Below are 17,101 nucleotides of genomic sequence, written 5' to 3'. Positions count from 1 at the left end.
CATTACAATCGAGGGGTTATTTTTGCTGTGCGTTCAACTGGCTACCTGAAACTGCGCATAACGATAAAAGCCGAATGTTTAGTAATATTAGGGGTACCAGATTAAAACGCTTAATCAAGCCTGGTTTTAAGAATTTAGCCTTAACCCCTTTTCGTCATGACCGAACGGCGTTACTTCGGATGAGCGGCATCATACCGTCAGGTTTGTACCGGGTTTATTAGGCAGAACCCCCGAATATTACTTGCTCGATAACATTCATAATAACGCGAGAGTTTGTAAGTTGCCTGAAGGCTGTAGTTGCAACTGTCAAAGGTAGTGGAAACGCGCATAAACCAACTTACTATATTACTGTACACGGCAGAGAAGATAATACCCGTATAAAAACCCCGAGGTAAGGAACTGCAGACGGCAACGAACGCGACCGAGGTCGAATCTTTTCGTTGCTTTTTTCCTCCGGTTCGTTTTCTTTTACTCGAACTAACTCTCGTGCAGCTATTGCAAATTACTGCACTAAACATATTTTTGTGTCTCCCTTTAGCTCCCGCCAGCGCAATGATTTGTTATACTCCTCCTTCGTATTAAAGTCGCCATTTTGCTTCACTGCCCAGATTAAACCTTGTATTTAAAATATTATCTTCAAGGAGTCGGAGCCGTCTCGATCTTTCCTGCCTGCTGATTTCATACGCGTTGAGTTTCCAACGAGACGATTGAGGTTGACTACGTGCCTCGTGGTTGACATATTCATGCATATGAGAGAGGGGGGCAAGTGAAGGCTGAAAAAGGGTGAAAGTCTCTAGGATTTAAATAGGAATTTCCCTTTTCCTCCTCCCGTTCTCTCTTCTTCATCGCCCTCTCCTCCTCTTTCCTCGGATTCACAGAGGGGGCTAAGGACCGACGGTGACGACTGTCAGTCCGCCTGCACCGACGCTCAACACTGCAGGTGTGATTGCCATGTAAGACCGGGAAAGGCGCAGCCCTACGGCCTGACCCGTACGTGGGTGACCCGGGCCACCCATCCGGACTCCGACATTCCAGGTAGGTCTTCTAGAAGACAACGTCCCGATGATATTCATCAATAACACTGGAAACATTGGCCAGTACCGTTCAAATGCACCAGTGTGGCACATTCCCATACGCAAACAATGTTGCCGCAATGTAACCATCTAGAGTAAAACAGACGCAACTCAACCTGCCGTGTTCACCCAGATATGTCACATGGACCAAGAGGTGAATATGGCAGGTTGTGTTAGATGTTCGACTGTGTGCCTGTGCAGCCTTCAAACATGTAAGTGTTACACTCCCCAAATAGCTCAACTCTTTCACTTTGCTGCTGTTACTTTTGTTAATTCCCTTGTCGGCTTTAATTTGATTCGATAGTAGGCTTCTGGGTTTCCGCTTTGGTTGCAGCCAGCTGTATGCTGTCCTGGTTTCTAACTGTCATGAATTGGAAAGTAGGGTATCAAACGTAGGCAATACTACTAAAGTAGCAGTATAATAGTTGCAACGTAGCAGTAACGGTGTTGTATAACAGTAATACACATAACTCAGAATCTGTGTGTGTGTGGCTTCTCCCCTTTGATCAGGTGTGTGTTCACCTCACATGTGTGTGTTCAAGGTGCACCACAAGTATCCCTGGTGGTCATAACAGTAAAGAGCAGAGCCATGTTTGGTGCAAATTGTGCCGTAGACAGGTGGCTACGAAGTCTGGTAATACGACAAACCTTTTTCAACATCTGAAGCAAAATCACTCTTTGGAACATGCAGGATGTTTGAGTTTGTGCCACGGTATTGATAAACGGCCCTCAATCACCAGCCAATCTAGGGATGTTTGAGTTTGTGCCACGGTATTGATAAACGCCCCTCAATCACCAGCCAATCTAGGGAAGTTTGAGTTTGTGCCACGGTATTGATAAACGCCCCTCAATCACCAGCCAATCTAGGGAAGTTTGAGTTTGTGCCACGGTATTGATAAACGCCCCTCAATCACCAGCCAATCTAGGGATGTTTGAGTTTGTGCCACGGTATTGATAAACGCCCCTCAATCACCAGCCAATCTAGGGATGTTTGAGTTTGCTCCACAGTATTGATGAACGCCCCTCAAGCACCAGCCAATCTAGGGATGTTTGAGTTTGTGCCACGGTATTGATGAACGCCCCTCAATCACCAGCCAATCTAGGGATGTTTGAGTTTGCTCCACAGTATTGATGAACGCCCCTCAATCACCAGCCAATCTAGGGATGTTTGAGTTTGCTCCACGGTATTGATAAACGCCCCTCAAGCACCAGCCAATCTAGTGATGTTTGCCCGAAGCAGTCAACACTGACAGCGTTTATGCAAACATCGAAAAGACAAAGGCATCACAAATGTTATTATGCATTGCTAAGGACATGCTACCAATTAGCACAGTCGAAAAGGAATGTTTCAAGAGGCTTATCAATTTAATTTATTCCCAGGTACGTGCTCCCTGGCTGCAGACATTTCTCTCACGCCGCACTGCCTAAACTCTATTCCCGAGTGTAGGGAAAAAGTTGAGGAACAGCTCAAGACAGATTTGAAGTTTTTTGCTACTACTAAAGATCTGTGGTCTAGTCTCACGTCAGAGCCTTATATTAGCCTCACTATCCACTATATTGACAAAGAGTGGGATCTTCAAAATAAATGCCTTTGTTTTTTTTGGGGCATTATTGATTCTGAAGAAGATATCAAACCATTAAAACATGAATTGATTAATATCGTGATAATTATTGTTATCGAATAATATATATATATAAATCGTGATAATTTATTTGACATATTGCCCAGCCGTACTGTGAATATAGAATATGAAATATATATTTTTAGTTTGGTTGAATTGAAAACTTTATTGCAAATCAAAAATCAACTATGGTACATTAATAAACTAGTAAACAAAAATGAATTTGTTTTAGTGCCAACAATGTTATTGACAGGACAGTCAGTCAAGACACAATAGAAAGTGGTACAGATATCTTAGGACTATGAAGGTGCATAATGTCTCTCTGGCTCTCTGTCTGTCTGGCCTAGTGTATCAAACTCTCAGCCCTGTATGGAGATGAATTTCCACCACGTGTCCTTACAGATGTGAAGGAGTAAAATATGTGGGACAACCATGTACCTCCACTGCCTTGTAATACACAGGGCCCAGGGCTTCCCTGGGTGTGTGTTACATGTGTGTGTTTGCATGCATGTCTGTGTGAAAATCAGTTTCACAAGTAGACATTTTTGTGATTATCATAAAAAAAAGTAAACACGACACAACCGAAACCACCCACTCCAAATCAAATCAAACTTTGTCACATGCGCCGAATACAACAAGTGTAGACCTTAACGTGAAATGCTTACTTACAAGCCCTTAACCAACAGTGCAGTTCAAGAAGAGATGAGAAAACATTTACCAAATAAACTAAAGTCAAAAATTATCATAAAAAGTAACACAATAACATAACAATAACGAGGCTATATACAGGGGGTACTGGTACCAAGTCAGTGTGGAGGCTATATACAGGGGGTACTGGTACCAAGTCAGTGTGGAGGCTATATACAGGGGGTACTGGTACCAAGTCAGTGTGGAGGCTATATACAGGGGGTACTGGTACCAAGTCAGTGTGGAGGCTATATACAGGGGGTACTGGTACCAAGTCAGTGTGGAGGCTATATACAGGGGGTACTGGTACCAAGTCAGTGTGGAGGCTATATACAGGGGGTACCGGTACCAGGTCAGTGTGGAGGCTATATACAGGGGGTACCGGTCGGTACCAAGTCAGTGTGGAGGCTATATACAGGGGGTACTGGTACCAAGTCAGTGTGGAGGCTATATACAGGGGGTACCGGTACCAAGTCAGTGTGGAGGCTATATACAGGGGGTACTGGTACCAAGTCAGTGTGGAGGCTATATACAGGGGGTACTGGTACCAAGTCAGTGTGGAGGCTATATACAGGGGGTACCGGTACCAAGTCAGTGTGGAGGCTATATACAGGGGGTACTGGTACCAAGTCAGTGTGGAGGCTATATACAGGGGGTACCAGTACCAAGTCAGTGTGGAGGCTATATACAGGGGGTACCAGTACCAAGTCAGTGTGGAGGCTATATACAGGGGGTACCGGTACCAAGTCAGTGTGGAGGCTATATACAGGGGGTACCAGTACAGAGTCAATGTGGAGGCTATATACAGGGGGTACCGGTACAGAGTCAATGTGGAGGCTATATACAGGGGGTACCGGTACAGAGTCAATGTGGAGGCTATATACAGGGGGTACCGGTACAGAGTCAATGTGGAGGCTATATACAGGGGGTACCGGTACAGAGTCAGTGTGCGGGGGTACAGGTTGAGGTCATTTGTACATGTAGGTGGGGATGTAGTGACTATGCATAGATAATAAACAGTGAGTAGGAGCAGTGTACAAACAAATGGGGGGGGGGGGGGGGTCAAGCAGTCTTATGGCTAGGGGGTCCTAGACTTGGCGCTCCGGTACCACCATACAAGGTTAAATTAAAAGATTGTTACCGCAGCCACCACATGAATGACCCTTTGTCTACTGTAGTAATTCATTAGGGGAATGACATGAATATATGCGTACTATGCTGAGAAAGCATGATGTTAGGCCTAACTCTATTCAATTTTACTAAGCATAATTAGTCACTGTCAGAAACAGTGGCGGTCGGTGCTTATTTCTATTACAGCATATTGGATGACTAGTTCATATTCCATTCACCCAGCTCAATGTTACATCGATAGGCATAGGCTACTAATTGATACTCTAATTTCCCCTATACCCATCATGAGGTTGCTACAACCTAGCCTACAAATGAAAGTTTATAACGTAGGTACACAGGTCAAGAGACATATTGGGGTAATCCAGGTGACAAATTGACACATTCAATACTACCTTGCACACACTTGCCTGCATCTAGCTGATCTTAGACCAGTTGGGCGTACAGAAGTTGGTCTTAAATGCTACGTCCGACTTTGGGGTCAGAATTGACACCTGTTCCACCAACCATAAGTAGGACTAGTCCTAGCTAAGTATGGCGTAGGCAACACGCTCATGAGACTTGATGCTTCATAATGATGGTTTCTAGGCAGTGGCCATTACTAGGCTGTTACCAGTTCTAAACATTGCGAGGCAGGGCGGTTCGCCCATCACTTAGCAAAGCCTACCACGATGTATGCACGTGTTCTTAACCACAGCTAGATGGATCGATCAATAATCACTGTGGAATGAATATCACTGAATGACAAAAATATTGGAATAAAGTAGGCTAACGCCATTGAAGGCATTTATCATATGGTTGCTTACTGAACCTCCCAAAGTCATCCAACCTTTTTAAATACTTGAAGCTTTATACTTTAGCCATGTGTGGTCAACCAGTTCATGATTGGGACAGCATTTTCTGCTTTGAGACAAGCATGGGGACTCGTCATGATAAATCAATTAATGTCACATTTTAGTTTTCATGAAATCAACGTTTTGATATTGAGATATTTGTGAAAATGTTAGCCAAATTGAGTGTTGATGATGTTAGTCTTTATTATCAGAACTCTGTGCTAGCAGGTTAGCTAACTATTTAGCCTACTGTAGTAATACAGGGGATTATTTTGCTCATCACTCACTTAGTAGCCTAGGATATATCCCGACTAAAAGCCCTCTGATAATCAATACATGTGACTTTGTTTCACTGAGTCTCTGTCAGCTCAGCTATTAGTTTGCTAATATCTGATCAGACACATTTAGCATGCTATGTAGCATAAATCAGGTGGATGATTTTGCTCTAGACTCACATACCTTTAAAAATCTAAGTTGCTATTATTTTCTGTGCATGTCATGAAAGCCTGCTCCCTACTAAGCGTAGAATCTGGGGTGTAATCATTAGTCTACACAGTTGCAAAATATTCTATTAAAACAAGAGTTTATATTTGACAAATTCACGTAGGTCCCTCCACCTTTCGCTCCATTTAAGTAACATTTTGCAATCGAATGGCGGAATGAATACACAATAGGACCATCATTAAGTTTGCTGACAACAGGATGGTGGTAGGGCTGATCAACAACGATGAGACAACCTATAGGGAGGAGGTCAGAGACCTGGCAGTGTGGTGCCAGGACAACAACCTCTCCCTCAATGTGAGGAGGACCGAGCACGCCCCCGTTCACATTGACGGGGCTGTAGTGGAGCGGGCCGTGAGCTTCACGTTTCTCTGTGTCCACATCACTAAGGATCTATCATTGTCCACATATACAAATCAAATCGAATTTTGTCACAAGCGCCAAATACAACAGGTATTACAGTGAAATTCTTACTTACAAGCCCTTAACCAACAACGCAGTTTTATTAAAAATACGTGTTAAGTAAAGAATAGATGAGTTAAAAATGGAGGTAATATGTACATGTACAGTGCCTTGCGAAAGTATTCGGCCCCCTTGAACTTTGCGACCTTTTGCCACATTTCAGGCTTCAAACATAAAGATATAAAACTGTATTTTTTTGTGAAGAATCAACAACAAGTGGGACACAATCATGAAGTGGAACAACATTTATTGGATATTTCAAACTTTTTTAAAGAATCAAAAACTGAAAAATTGGGCGTGCAAAATGATTCAGCCCCCTTAAGTTAATACTTTGTAGCGCCACCTTTTGCTGCGATTACAGCTGTAAGTCGCTTGGGGTATGTCTCTATCAGTTTTGCACATCGAGAGACTGACATTTTTTCCCATTCCTCCTTGCAAAACAGCTTGAGCTCAGTGAGGTTGGATGGAGAGCATTTGTGAACAGCAGTTTTCAGTTCTTTCCACAGATTCTCGATTGGATTCAGGTCTGGACTTTGACTTGGCCATTCTAACACCTGGATATGTTTATTTTTGAACCATTCCATTGTAGATTTCGCTTTATGTTTTGGATCATTGTCTTGTTGGAAGACAAATCTCCGTCCCAGTCTCAGGTCTTTTGCAGACTTCATCAGGTTTTCTTCCAGAATGGTCCTGTATTTGGCTCCATCCATCTTCCCATCAATTTTAACCATCTTCCCTGTCCCTGTTGAAGAAAAGCAGGCCCAAACCATGATGCTGCCACCACCATGTTTGACAGTGGGGATGGTGTGTTCAGGGTGATGAGCTGTGTTGCTTTTACGCCAAACATAACGTTTTGCATTGTTGCCAAGAAGTTCAATTTTGGTTTCATCTGACCAGAGCACCTTCTTCCACATGTTTGGTGTGTCTCCCAGGTGGCTTGTGGCAAACTTTAAACAACACTTTTTATGGATATCTTTAAGAAATGGCTTTCTTCTTGCCACTCTTCCATAAAGGCCAGATTTGTGCAATATACGACTGATTGTTGTCCTATGGACAGAGTCTCCCACCTCAGCTGTAGATCTCTGCAGATCATCCAGCGTGATCATGGGCCTCTTGGCTGCATCTCTGATCAGTATTCTCCTTGTATGAGCTGAAAGTTTAGAGGGACGGCCAGGTCTTGGTAGATTTGCAGTGGTCTGATACTCCTTCCATTTCAATATTATCGCTTGCACAGTGCTCCTTGGGATGTTTAAAGCTTGGGAAATATTTTTGTATGCAAATCCGGCTTTAAACTTCTTCACAACAGTATCTCGGACCTGCCTGGTGTGTTCCTTGTTCTTCGTGATGCTCTCTGCGCTTTTAACGGACCTCTGAGACTATCACAGTGCAGGTGCATTTATACGGAGGCTTGATTACACACAGGTGGATTGTAGTTATCATCATTAGTCATTTAGGTCAACATTGGATCATTCAGATATCCTCACTGAACTTCTGGAGAGAGTTTGCTGCACTGAAAGTAAAGGGGCTTAATAATTTTGCACGCCCAATTTTTCAGTTTTTGATTTGTTAAAAAAGTTTGAAATATCCAATAAATGTCGTTCCACTTCATGATTGTGTCCCACTTGTTGTTGATTCTTCACAAAAAATACAGTTTTATATCTTCATGTTTGAAGCATGAAATGTGGCAAAAGGTCGCAAAGTTCAAGGGGGCCGAATACTTTCGCAAGGCACTGTAGGTAGAGTGACTATGCATAGAAGTGTGTTCATTAAAGTGTATGCATTAAAGTGACTATGCATAGATAATAAACAGAGAGTAGCAGCAGTGTAAAAGGGGGGTGCAATGCAAATATTCTGGGTAGCCATTTGATTAGCTGTTCATGAGTCTTATGGCTTGGGGTAGAAGCTGTTTAGAAGACTTTTGGACCTAGACTTGTGCTTTAGCACAAAGTACAGTCCATGACTAGGGTGTCTGGAGTGTTTGACAATTTTTAGGGCTTTCCTCTGACACCGCCTGGTATAGAGGTCCTGGATGGCAGAAAGCTTGGCCCCAGTGATTTACTGGCGTGAGAAGGTATGGCAATAAATAGGCCGTAGTAGCAAAGTAGTTAGAATTTAGCAAATTAACACTGGAGTGATAGATGAGCAGATGATGATGTGCAAGTCGAAATACTGGTGTGCAAAAGAGCAGAAAAGTAAATAAAAACAATATGGGGATGAAGTATGTAGATTGGATGGGCTATTTACAGATGGGCTATGTACAGCTGCATCGATCGGTTAGCTGCTCAGATAGCTGATGTTTAAAGTTATTGAGGGAAATATAAGTCTCCAGCTTAAGCTATTTTTGCAATTTGTTCCAGTCATTGGCAGCAGAGAACGGGAAGGAAAGGCGGCCAAAGGAGGTGTTGGCTTAGGGGATGACCAGTGAAATATACCTGCTGGCGCGCATGCTACGGGTGGGTGTTGTTATTGTGACCAGTGAGCTGAGATAAGGCGGTGCTTTACCTAGCATAGATTTATAGATGACCTGGAGCCAGTGGGTCTGGCGACGAATGGGTAGCGAGTGCAAGCCGACCAGAGCATACAGGTCGCAATGGGGGGTGGTATATGGGGCTTTGGTGATAAAACGGATGCCACTGTGATAAACTGCATCCAGTTTGCTGAGTAGGGTGTTGGAGGCTATTTTGTAAATGACATCTTCAAAGTCGAGGATCGGTAGGGAAGTCAGTTTTACTGGGTATGTTTGGCGGCGTGAGTGAAGGAGGCTCTGTTGCGAAATAGGAAGCCAATTCTAGATTTAATTTTGGATTGGAGATGTTTAATATGAGTCTGGAAGGAGAGTTTACAGTCTAGCTAGACGCCTAGGTATTTGTAGTTGTCCACATATTCTAAGTCAGAACCATCCAGAGTAGTGATGCTAGTCGGGCGGGCAGCGAACGGTTGAAAAGCATGCATTTAGTTTTACTAGCATTTTAAGAGCAGTTGGAGGCCAAGGAAGGAGTGTTGTATGGGATTGAAGCTCGTTTGGAGGTTTGTTAACACAGTGTCTAAAGAAGGGCCAGATGTATACAGAATGGTGTCGTCTGCGTGGAGGTGGATCAGGGAATCACCCGCAGCAAGAGCGACATCATTGATATATACTGAGAAAGGAGTCGGCCCGAGAATTGAACCCTGTGGTAACCCCATAGAGACTGTCAGAGGTCTGGACAACAGGCCCTCCGATTTGAGACACTGAACTCTATCTTAGAAGTAGCTGGTGAACCGGCGAGGCAGTCATTTGTGAAACCAAGGCTATTGAGTCTGCCGATAAGAATATGGTGATTGACAGAGTCGAAAGCCTTGGCCAGGTCGATGAAGATGGCTGCACAGTAGTGTCTTTTATCGATGGTGGGTATGATATCGTTTAGTACCTTGAGCGTGGCTGAGGTGCAACCGTGACCAGCTCGGAAATCGGATTACACAGCGGAGAAGGTACGATGGGATTCGAAATGGTCAGTGATCTGTTTGACTTGGCTCCCGAAGACTTTAAAAGGGCAGGGCAGGATGGATATAGGTCTATAACAGTTTTGGTCTAGAGTGTCACCCGCTTTGAAGAGGGGGATGACCGCGGAAGCTTTCCAATCTTTAGGGATCTCGGACGAAACGAAAGAGAGGTTGAACAGACTGGTAATAGGAGTTGCAACAATGGAGGTGGATCATTTTAGAAAGAGAGGGTCCAGGTTGTCTTGCCCAGCTGATTTGTACGGGTCAAGTTTTGCATCTGCTATCTGGATTTGGGTGAAGGAGAAGCTGGGGAGGCTTGGGCAAGTAGTTGCGGGGGGTGCGGAGCTGTTGGCTGGGGTTGGGGTAGCCAGGAGGAAAGCATGTCCAGCCGTAGAGAAATGCTTATTGAAATTCTCGATTATTGTGTATTTATTGGTGGTGACAGTGTTACCTAGCCTCAGTGCAGTGGGCAGCTGGGAGGAAGTGCTCTTATTCTCCATGGAATTTACAGTGTCCCAAAACTTTTTGGAGTTAGAGCTACAGGATGCAAATTTCTGTTTGAAAAAGCTAGCCTTAGCTTTCCTAACTGACTGCGTGAATTGGTTCCTGACTTCCCTGATAAGTTGCATATCGCGTGGACTATTCGATGCTAGTGCAGTCCGCCACAGGATGTTTTTGTACTGGTCGAGGGCAGTCAGGTCTGGAGTGAACCAGGGGCTATATCTGTTCTTATTTCAAACATTTTTGAAAGGGATATGCTTATTTACAGTGGGGCAAAAAAGTATTTAGTCAGCTACCAATTGTGCAAGTTCTCACACTTAAAATGATGAGAGAGGCCTGTATTTTCATCATAGGTACACTTAAACCCTGACAGACAAATTTAGAGAAAAAAATCCAGAAAATCACATTGTAGGATTTGTAATGAATTTATTTGCAAATTATGGTGGAAAATAAGTATTTGGTCACCTACAAACAAGCAAGATTTCTGGCTCTCACAGACCTGTAACTTCTTCTTTAAGAGGCTCCTCTGTCCTCCACTCGTTACCTGTATTAATGGCACCTGTTTGAACTTGGTATCAGTATAAAAGACACCTGTCCACCACCTCAAACAGTCACACTCCAAACTCCACTATGGCCAAGACCAAAGAGCTGTCAAAGGACACCAGAAACAAAATTGTAGACCTGCACCAGGCTGGGAAGACTGAATCTGCAATAGGTAAGCAGCTTGGTTTGAAGAAATCAACTGTGGGAGCAATTATTAGGAAATGGAAGACATACAAGACCACTGATAATCTCCCTCGATCTGGGACTCCACGCAATATCTCAACCCGTGGGGTCAAAATGATCACAAGAACGGTGAGCAAAAATCCCAGAACCACACGGGGGACCTAGTGAATGACCTGCAGAGAGCTGGGACCAAAGTAACAAAGCCTACCATCAGTAACACACTACGCCGCCAGGGACTCAAATCCTGCAGTGCCAGACGTGTCCCCCTGCTTAAACCAGTACATGTCCAGGCCCGTCTGAAGTTTGCTAGAGAGCATTTGGATGATCCAGAAGAACATTGGGAGAATGTCATATGGTCAGATGAAACCAAAATATAACTTTTTGGTAAAAACTCAACTCGTCGTGTTTGGAGGACAAAGAATGCTGAGTTGTTCTAAGCATGGGGGTGAAAACATCATGCTTTGGGGCTGTTTTTCTGCAAAGGGACCAGGACGACTGATCCGTGTAAAGGAAAGAATGAATGGGGCCATGTATCGTGAGATTTTGAGTGAAAACCTCCTTCCATCAGCAAGGGCATTGAAGATGAAACGTGGCTGGGTCTTTCAGCATGACAATGTTCCCAAACACACCGCCCAGGTGTGTCTGATAAGTGGCTTCGTAAGAAGCATTTCAAGGTCCTGGAGTGGCCTAGCCAGTCTCCAGATCTCAACCCCATAGAAAATATTTTGAGGGAGTTGAAAGTCCGTGTTGCCCAGCAACAGCCCCAAAACATCACTGCTCTAGAGGAGATCTGCATGGAGGAATGGGCCAAAATATCAGCAACAGTGTGTGAAAACCTTGAGAAGACTTGCAGAAAACGTTTGACCTCTGTCATTGCCAAAAAGGGTATTATAATAAAGTATTGAGATAAACTTTTGTTATTGACCAAATACTTATTTTCCACCATAATTTGCAAATAAATTCATAAAAAATCCTACAATGTGATTTTCTGGATTTTTTTCTTATTTTGTCTGTCATAGTTGAAGTGTACCTACAAAGAAAATTTACAGGCCTCTCTCATCTTTTTAAGTGGGAGAACATGCGCAATTGGTGGCTGACTAAATACTTTTTTGCCCCACTGTAAGATGTTGAGGAAATTACTTTTAAAGAATGACCAGGCATCCTCGACTGACGGGATGAGGTCAATATCCTTTCAGGATACCCGGGCCAGGTCGGTTAGAAAGGACTGTTGAGGGGTGGTCGTTTGACCTTGGACCCATAGCGGATGCAGGCAATGAGGCAGTGATCGCTGAGATCCTGATTGAACGCAGCAGAGGTGTATTTGGAGGGCAAGTTGGTCAGGATAATATCTATGAGGGTGCCCATGTTTACGGATTTAGGGTTGTACCTGGTGGATTTGTTGATAATTTGTGTGCGATTGAGGGCATCTTAGCTTAGCTTGTAGGACTGTCAGGGTGTTTGTTAACATATCCCAGTTTAGGTCACATAACAGAATGAACTTTGAAGATAGATGAGGGGCAATCAATTCACATATGGTGTCCAGGGCACAGCTAGGAGCTGAGGGGTTTGGGATGAGTTATACTGCAGAGTGAAGGAAAAGCAGCCAACAAGGGCTCAGAATATGTGGGAACTCCTTCAAGACTGTTGGAAAGCATTCCTCATGAAGCTGGTTAAGAGAATGTCTAGAGTGTGCAAAGCTGTCATCTAGGCAAAGGGTGGCTATTTTTGAAGAATCTCAAATATAAAATATATTGTTTAACACTTTTTTAAGTGTTAGTACATGACTCCATATGTGTTATTTCGTAGTCTTCATGTCTTCACTATTAATCTATAATGTATAAAATAGTTAATAAAGAAAAACCCTGGAATGAGTAGTTGTCTGAATTCGACTGATACTGTACATATATTGCCTTGACTTAATCTACATGTTGTGTTAAAGCCTGAATTCAAAGTGGATTACACAGTTTTCGTATCTCACTCATCTACACACAATACCCCATAATGACAAAGTGAAAACTTGTTTTTAGAAATTTTACAGAAATATCTAACTTACGTAAGTATTCACACCCCTGAGTCAGTTCATTGTAGAACTGTAGGTCTCTATCATCTCTGAGTGGTCTTGGGTATGTCTCTATCAGCTTTGAGTCGTATTGGGTATGTCTATCATAACTTTTTCAATGTTTCACTATTTTAATTGGTATGAAATTCACTTAGTCAATTAACTTTTTTGCCAGCAATATACCGTCCCTGCATACCACTACTGGCTTGCATCTGAAGCTAAGCAGGGTTGGTCCTGGTCAGTCCCTGGATGGGATACCAGATGCTGCTGGATGTGGTGTTGGAGGGCCAGTAGGAGGCACTACTGGCCCTCCAATGGAATATTCAAATGTTCCAATGCCCCAGGGCAGTGATTGGGAGACATTGCCCTGTGTAGGGTGCTGTCTTTTGGATGGGATGTTAAACGGGTGTCCTGACTCTCTGAGGTCATTAAAGATCCCATGGCACTTATTGTAAGAGTAGTGGTGTTAACCTTGGTGTCCTGGCTAAATTCCCAATCTGGCCCTCAAACCATCACGGTCACCTAATAATCCCCAGTTTACATTTGGCTCATTCTTCTCCTCTCCCCTGTAACTATTCCCCAGGTCGTTGCTGTAAATGAGAACGTGTTCTCAGTCAACTTACCGGGTAAAATAAAACATTTATTAAATAGTAGGATGATCCTCCACTGGCAATATTTCATCAGCCATTAACCAGTGTGCTTTGGAGTGATGATGGCCAGAATCAACATGATATTCTGTACATCATCTGACTCTGAAGATCTTCCCTCAGAGACCAGGCCATTCCCCAAACTATTTAATTAAATGTCATTTTGCATTCTGTCTTTGTTGTTCATTTGGTGAAGCCTGGACTTGATTCATCTGACTACATGAACCAGGCACGAAGGCTACACTCCAGCCCACTAAACTTAAGGGTCTTTAAATATAAACAAAATGCATTAGATAGTGGAATGATGAGGTATTCCAGCCTACTATATCGATGCAATTCTTGATTTCAGTCCATGCTCGGACTTCTCCAACACAATACTAACTTATTACATTGGCTCTGTACTACTGTACTCCACTCCCATCTAAGTGGCATGTTACCATGGAGTTCAGTTCATATGTTTGAGAAAGTATTGATTTTTAAATGAAACATGGAAGGTCATGTTGGCTTTGCCTCCATCTGGATAGCTTTAACAATCCAGGAAAAATCATTTGACTGGATGTTGAGAGAGGATTGCAGAAGAATACTTTTAGCAAGGAAAATAATTGATGTTCATTAGATGTTTGTTAGGTTTAATGTGTGTCTAATATTGAACCGTTTGTAAGTTAGGCTACCAAAGTTCCTGAAACTTCATATCATAGTTATGACACTGTGATTACAGATTAGTACAACTAGTCAACTTTAGACGACCTTGTCTGACTGAAACATTGTTTACATAACTACATATTCATCTCCCTCTCCTGTCCCCAAGCATGGAGATCCCCAGTATCCCACGGCTGGCAAAGCTGTCATCAAGGGGTCGTCCTCCAAAACAGGCCCACCCCCAGGAGACTGCCAGGACCACAGCTACAGCCCCTGGGAACAACAAACACAGTAAGTGACCTCTGATCACAACCATGGCTTTGTTTCAGCACAGCTCTCATGAGAGCGTTTGGAAGGGAGAAGGGCCTTTATTGACAGGGCTGAGTTGGGCGGTAAAAAGGGCTGAGTTGACAGGAAAAAAAGGAGGAACGTGGAACATTATGACTAAATATGGAGTGAGGGGAGGTGAGGGGAGGGGAGGGGCACAAGCCTTCTGGAATGTCTGATGAAGGATAAGAAGGTGCACAAGAAAAAACAGGAGAAAAATGTTTTCTCCCAGAACTTTTGGAAGGGCTACAAGAAAGAAATTGAACATGAGGATGAAGTACCTGCGGTGAGCACCAACGAGTTCAAGTCTTGTCCTGGTGATGACCAGGATGGTTCTGGTCCAGTGGGAGTGAGATTTGTGGAGAGAATGGATCCTTGTATTCTGACTGATCCATATGTGGTGTCAGGTTGGTTGGAGAAGAGGTTGGGAACTGGTAAGTTGGTGAAAGTAACTCGGAAGTGAACTTGTGAGGATTTATTGTGTTTCTTCTGTCCAGAGGGCACGCTGTACCACACGACTAGGGACAAGAACTGTGAATTGCTCTCCGGAGCAGGGCGCTGTTGAAAGGAGTGGCAACGGGGGTGTCATTAATTGTTGAGGTGGATCAGCGGAAATGTGTCAGTGCAGCCCGCCGTTTGGTGCGATGCAGACCCAGTGGAGAGCGTGGTGAAGACATTGTCTGTCTTGCTGAGTTTTGATGCAGAGTCTTTGCCCGACAAGGTCAAGTTAGGATGTCAGTTATCCCATGAGATATTTTGTTCCGAAAATACTACTGTTTTAGGTGCCAAGCTTATGGTCATGTTGCAGGAGTGTATAGGAGGAAGATTATTTAGATGTGAGTAGTGTGCAGGAGGGCATGAGACAAAGAAATATGTAGTATCCATGGAGAAAATTGTGTGTGTTAGATGTGGGGTTACCCATGTGGCTAAAGATCGGAGATATCTGGTGAAAGAAAGGCAGGTTATGTTGCCAGGTTAGTACAGAAAGTGTTGTATGCTGAAGTAGTGAAGGGAGTGTTAGAGGAAGATGGGTACAGGGTGAGGGATCCTGAGGACCAATAGAGAGTGGTGGGAAGAATATGTGACCAACCAGCTCAAATCAGACTTATGTAGCAACATTTGAAATTGTGTTTTTTACATTGGATAAAAGGAGAGACTGAGCTACAAAATCATATATCATACATTACAGGGAAAGTCATTTTGCTTTGAAAGTTGATAAACTTGTAAACTCACTTTTGAGAAAAGGGCCTTTGAATGTTTTGGTACTACAACTGGAGAGCCCTTCTTTGTCTACACCCATTCGGCATCATTCACACCCTTTTAAGCTTCAGCCTCACCCATCCTCTTTAAGGGTCTATCCGAGCGTTCTGTACTAACAACAGAAGTCAAGCACCCAAGCTAACTTGCTAACATTGGCTACCTACTTCCAGACACGTAATGAGAGAACACCCCACTCTGACCATTTTACTCACCCTAGCAGAGCTGGTTAGGCTGTTTTCATGTTATCCAGAACATTGGTGACTGTAACTGTGCTGCTGGAAAGAATGTAATTACGTTTTTTTTGACGACAATTACTGACACCGGCCATATTCAACCGAAGTTGAGCGTTTGTAAATTCATCAGTTATTCTGCACTCTGGTACACTCAGACGAGAGGGCTCTGAAATCGGAGTAGATGGCCAGACTGAATTTACGAATGCACCCGAGATGGTTACTTGCATAGTGGAGTCTTTTGTTAAGACATGTACTGTAGCTAGCTAGGTAAACAATGAGCCATAATAACAACTCATGACGTCACTACCCTGCATGAATCTGCAGGTAGCTAAACAACCAGGTTCAATGTTATCTAGCTAACATTAGGCAATAGCTAGCCAAGCAAATAGCTCTGAGATACGAATAATAAGATACACGAAACGTTAGCTAGCGAGCCAGCCAGCTAAAGTTAGCTAGCTTGATAAACAATGAACCATAATCCCAACTCATGACGTCACTACCCTGCATGAATCTGCAGATAGCTTACCAACCAGGTTCAATGTTAGCTAGCTAACATTAGGCTATAGCTAGCCAGGCAAATTGCTCTTTCTGTTAAAATTAGAAATGTGTAATATCTAAAAAATGTAGCTAGCTAGACTATCTTACCCGTATACATAATTCATGGATGAATGTATCTGCCGGATGCCATATTTGCCCTTTGTTTGAAGATGTAATCCGGAGACAGGTGTGTTCTCCTTAGCTATCATACTCAAATTCCACTGATTCCTCGGTCCTCCAGAAACACTTTTGCAGTTTTATTACACAATAAAAAAAATGTAAAGCCATGTTAGACTGGATTACCTACACATACTGATAATCTCAAATAGACAGAAGCGTGCTATATGGCAGACCAATCCAAACGCATCTCTCGGCATGTCCAACCT

The 17,101-nt window shown here is 43.4% G+C and overlaps 1 long non-coding RNA gene across 1 annotated transcript; it reads left to right on the top strand.

Moving 5' to 3' along the window:
* Positions 1–286: 286 nt before the first annotated feature.
* On the top strand, positions 287–14,670 carry LOC115101749 (uncharacterized). Its single transcript, XR_003859353.2, has 3 exons — positions 287–391; positions 879–1,035; positions 14,528–14,670. It is a non-coding gene; the product is annotated as an uncharacterized LOC115101749 (long non-coding RNA).
* The last annotated feature ends 2,431 nt before the right edge of the window (positions 14,671–17,101 follow it).

Source organism: Oncorhynchus nerka, linkage group LG20, assembly GCF_034236695.1.
Source record: "Oncorhynchus nerka isolate Pitt River linkage group LG20, Oner_Uvic_2.0, whole genome shotgun sequence".
Classification (NCBI taxonomy): Eukaryota; Metazoa; Chordata; class Actinopteri; order Salmoniformes; family Salmonidae; genus Oncorhynchus; species Oncorhynchus nerka.
The sequence above is the reverse complement of the archived record's forward strand: the minus strand, read 5'-3'. Positions and strand labels throughout refer to the sequence as shown.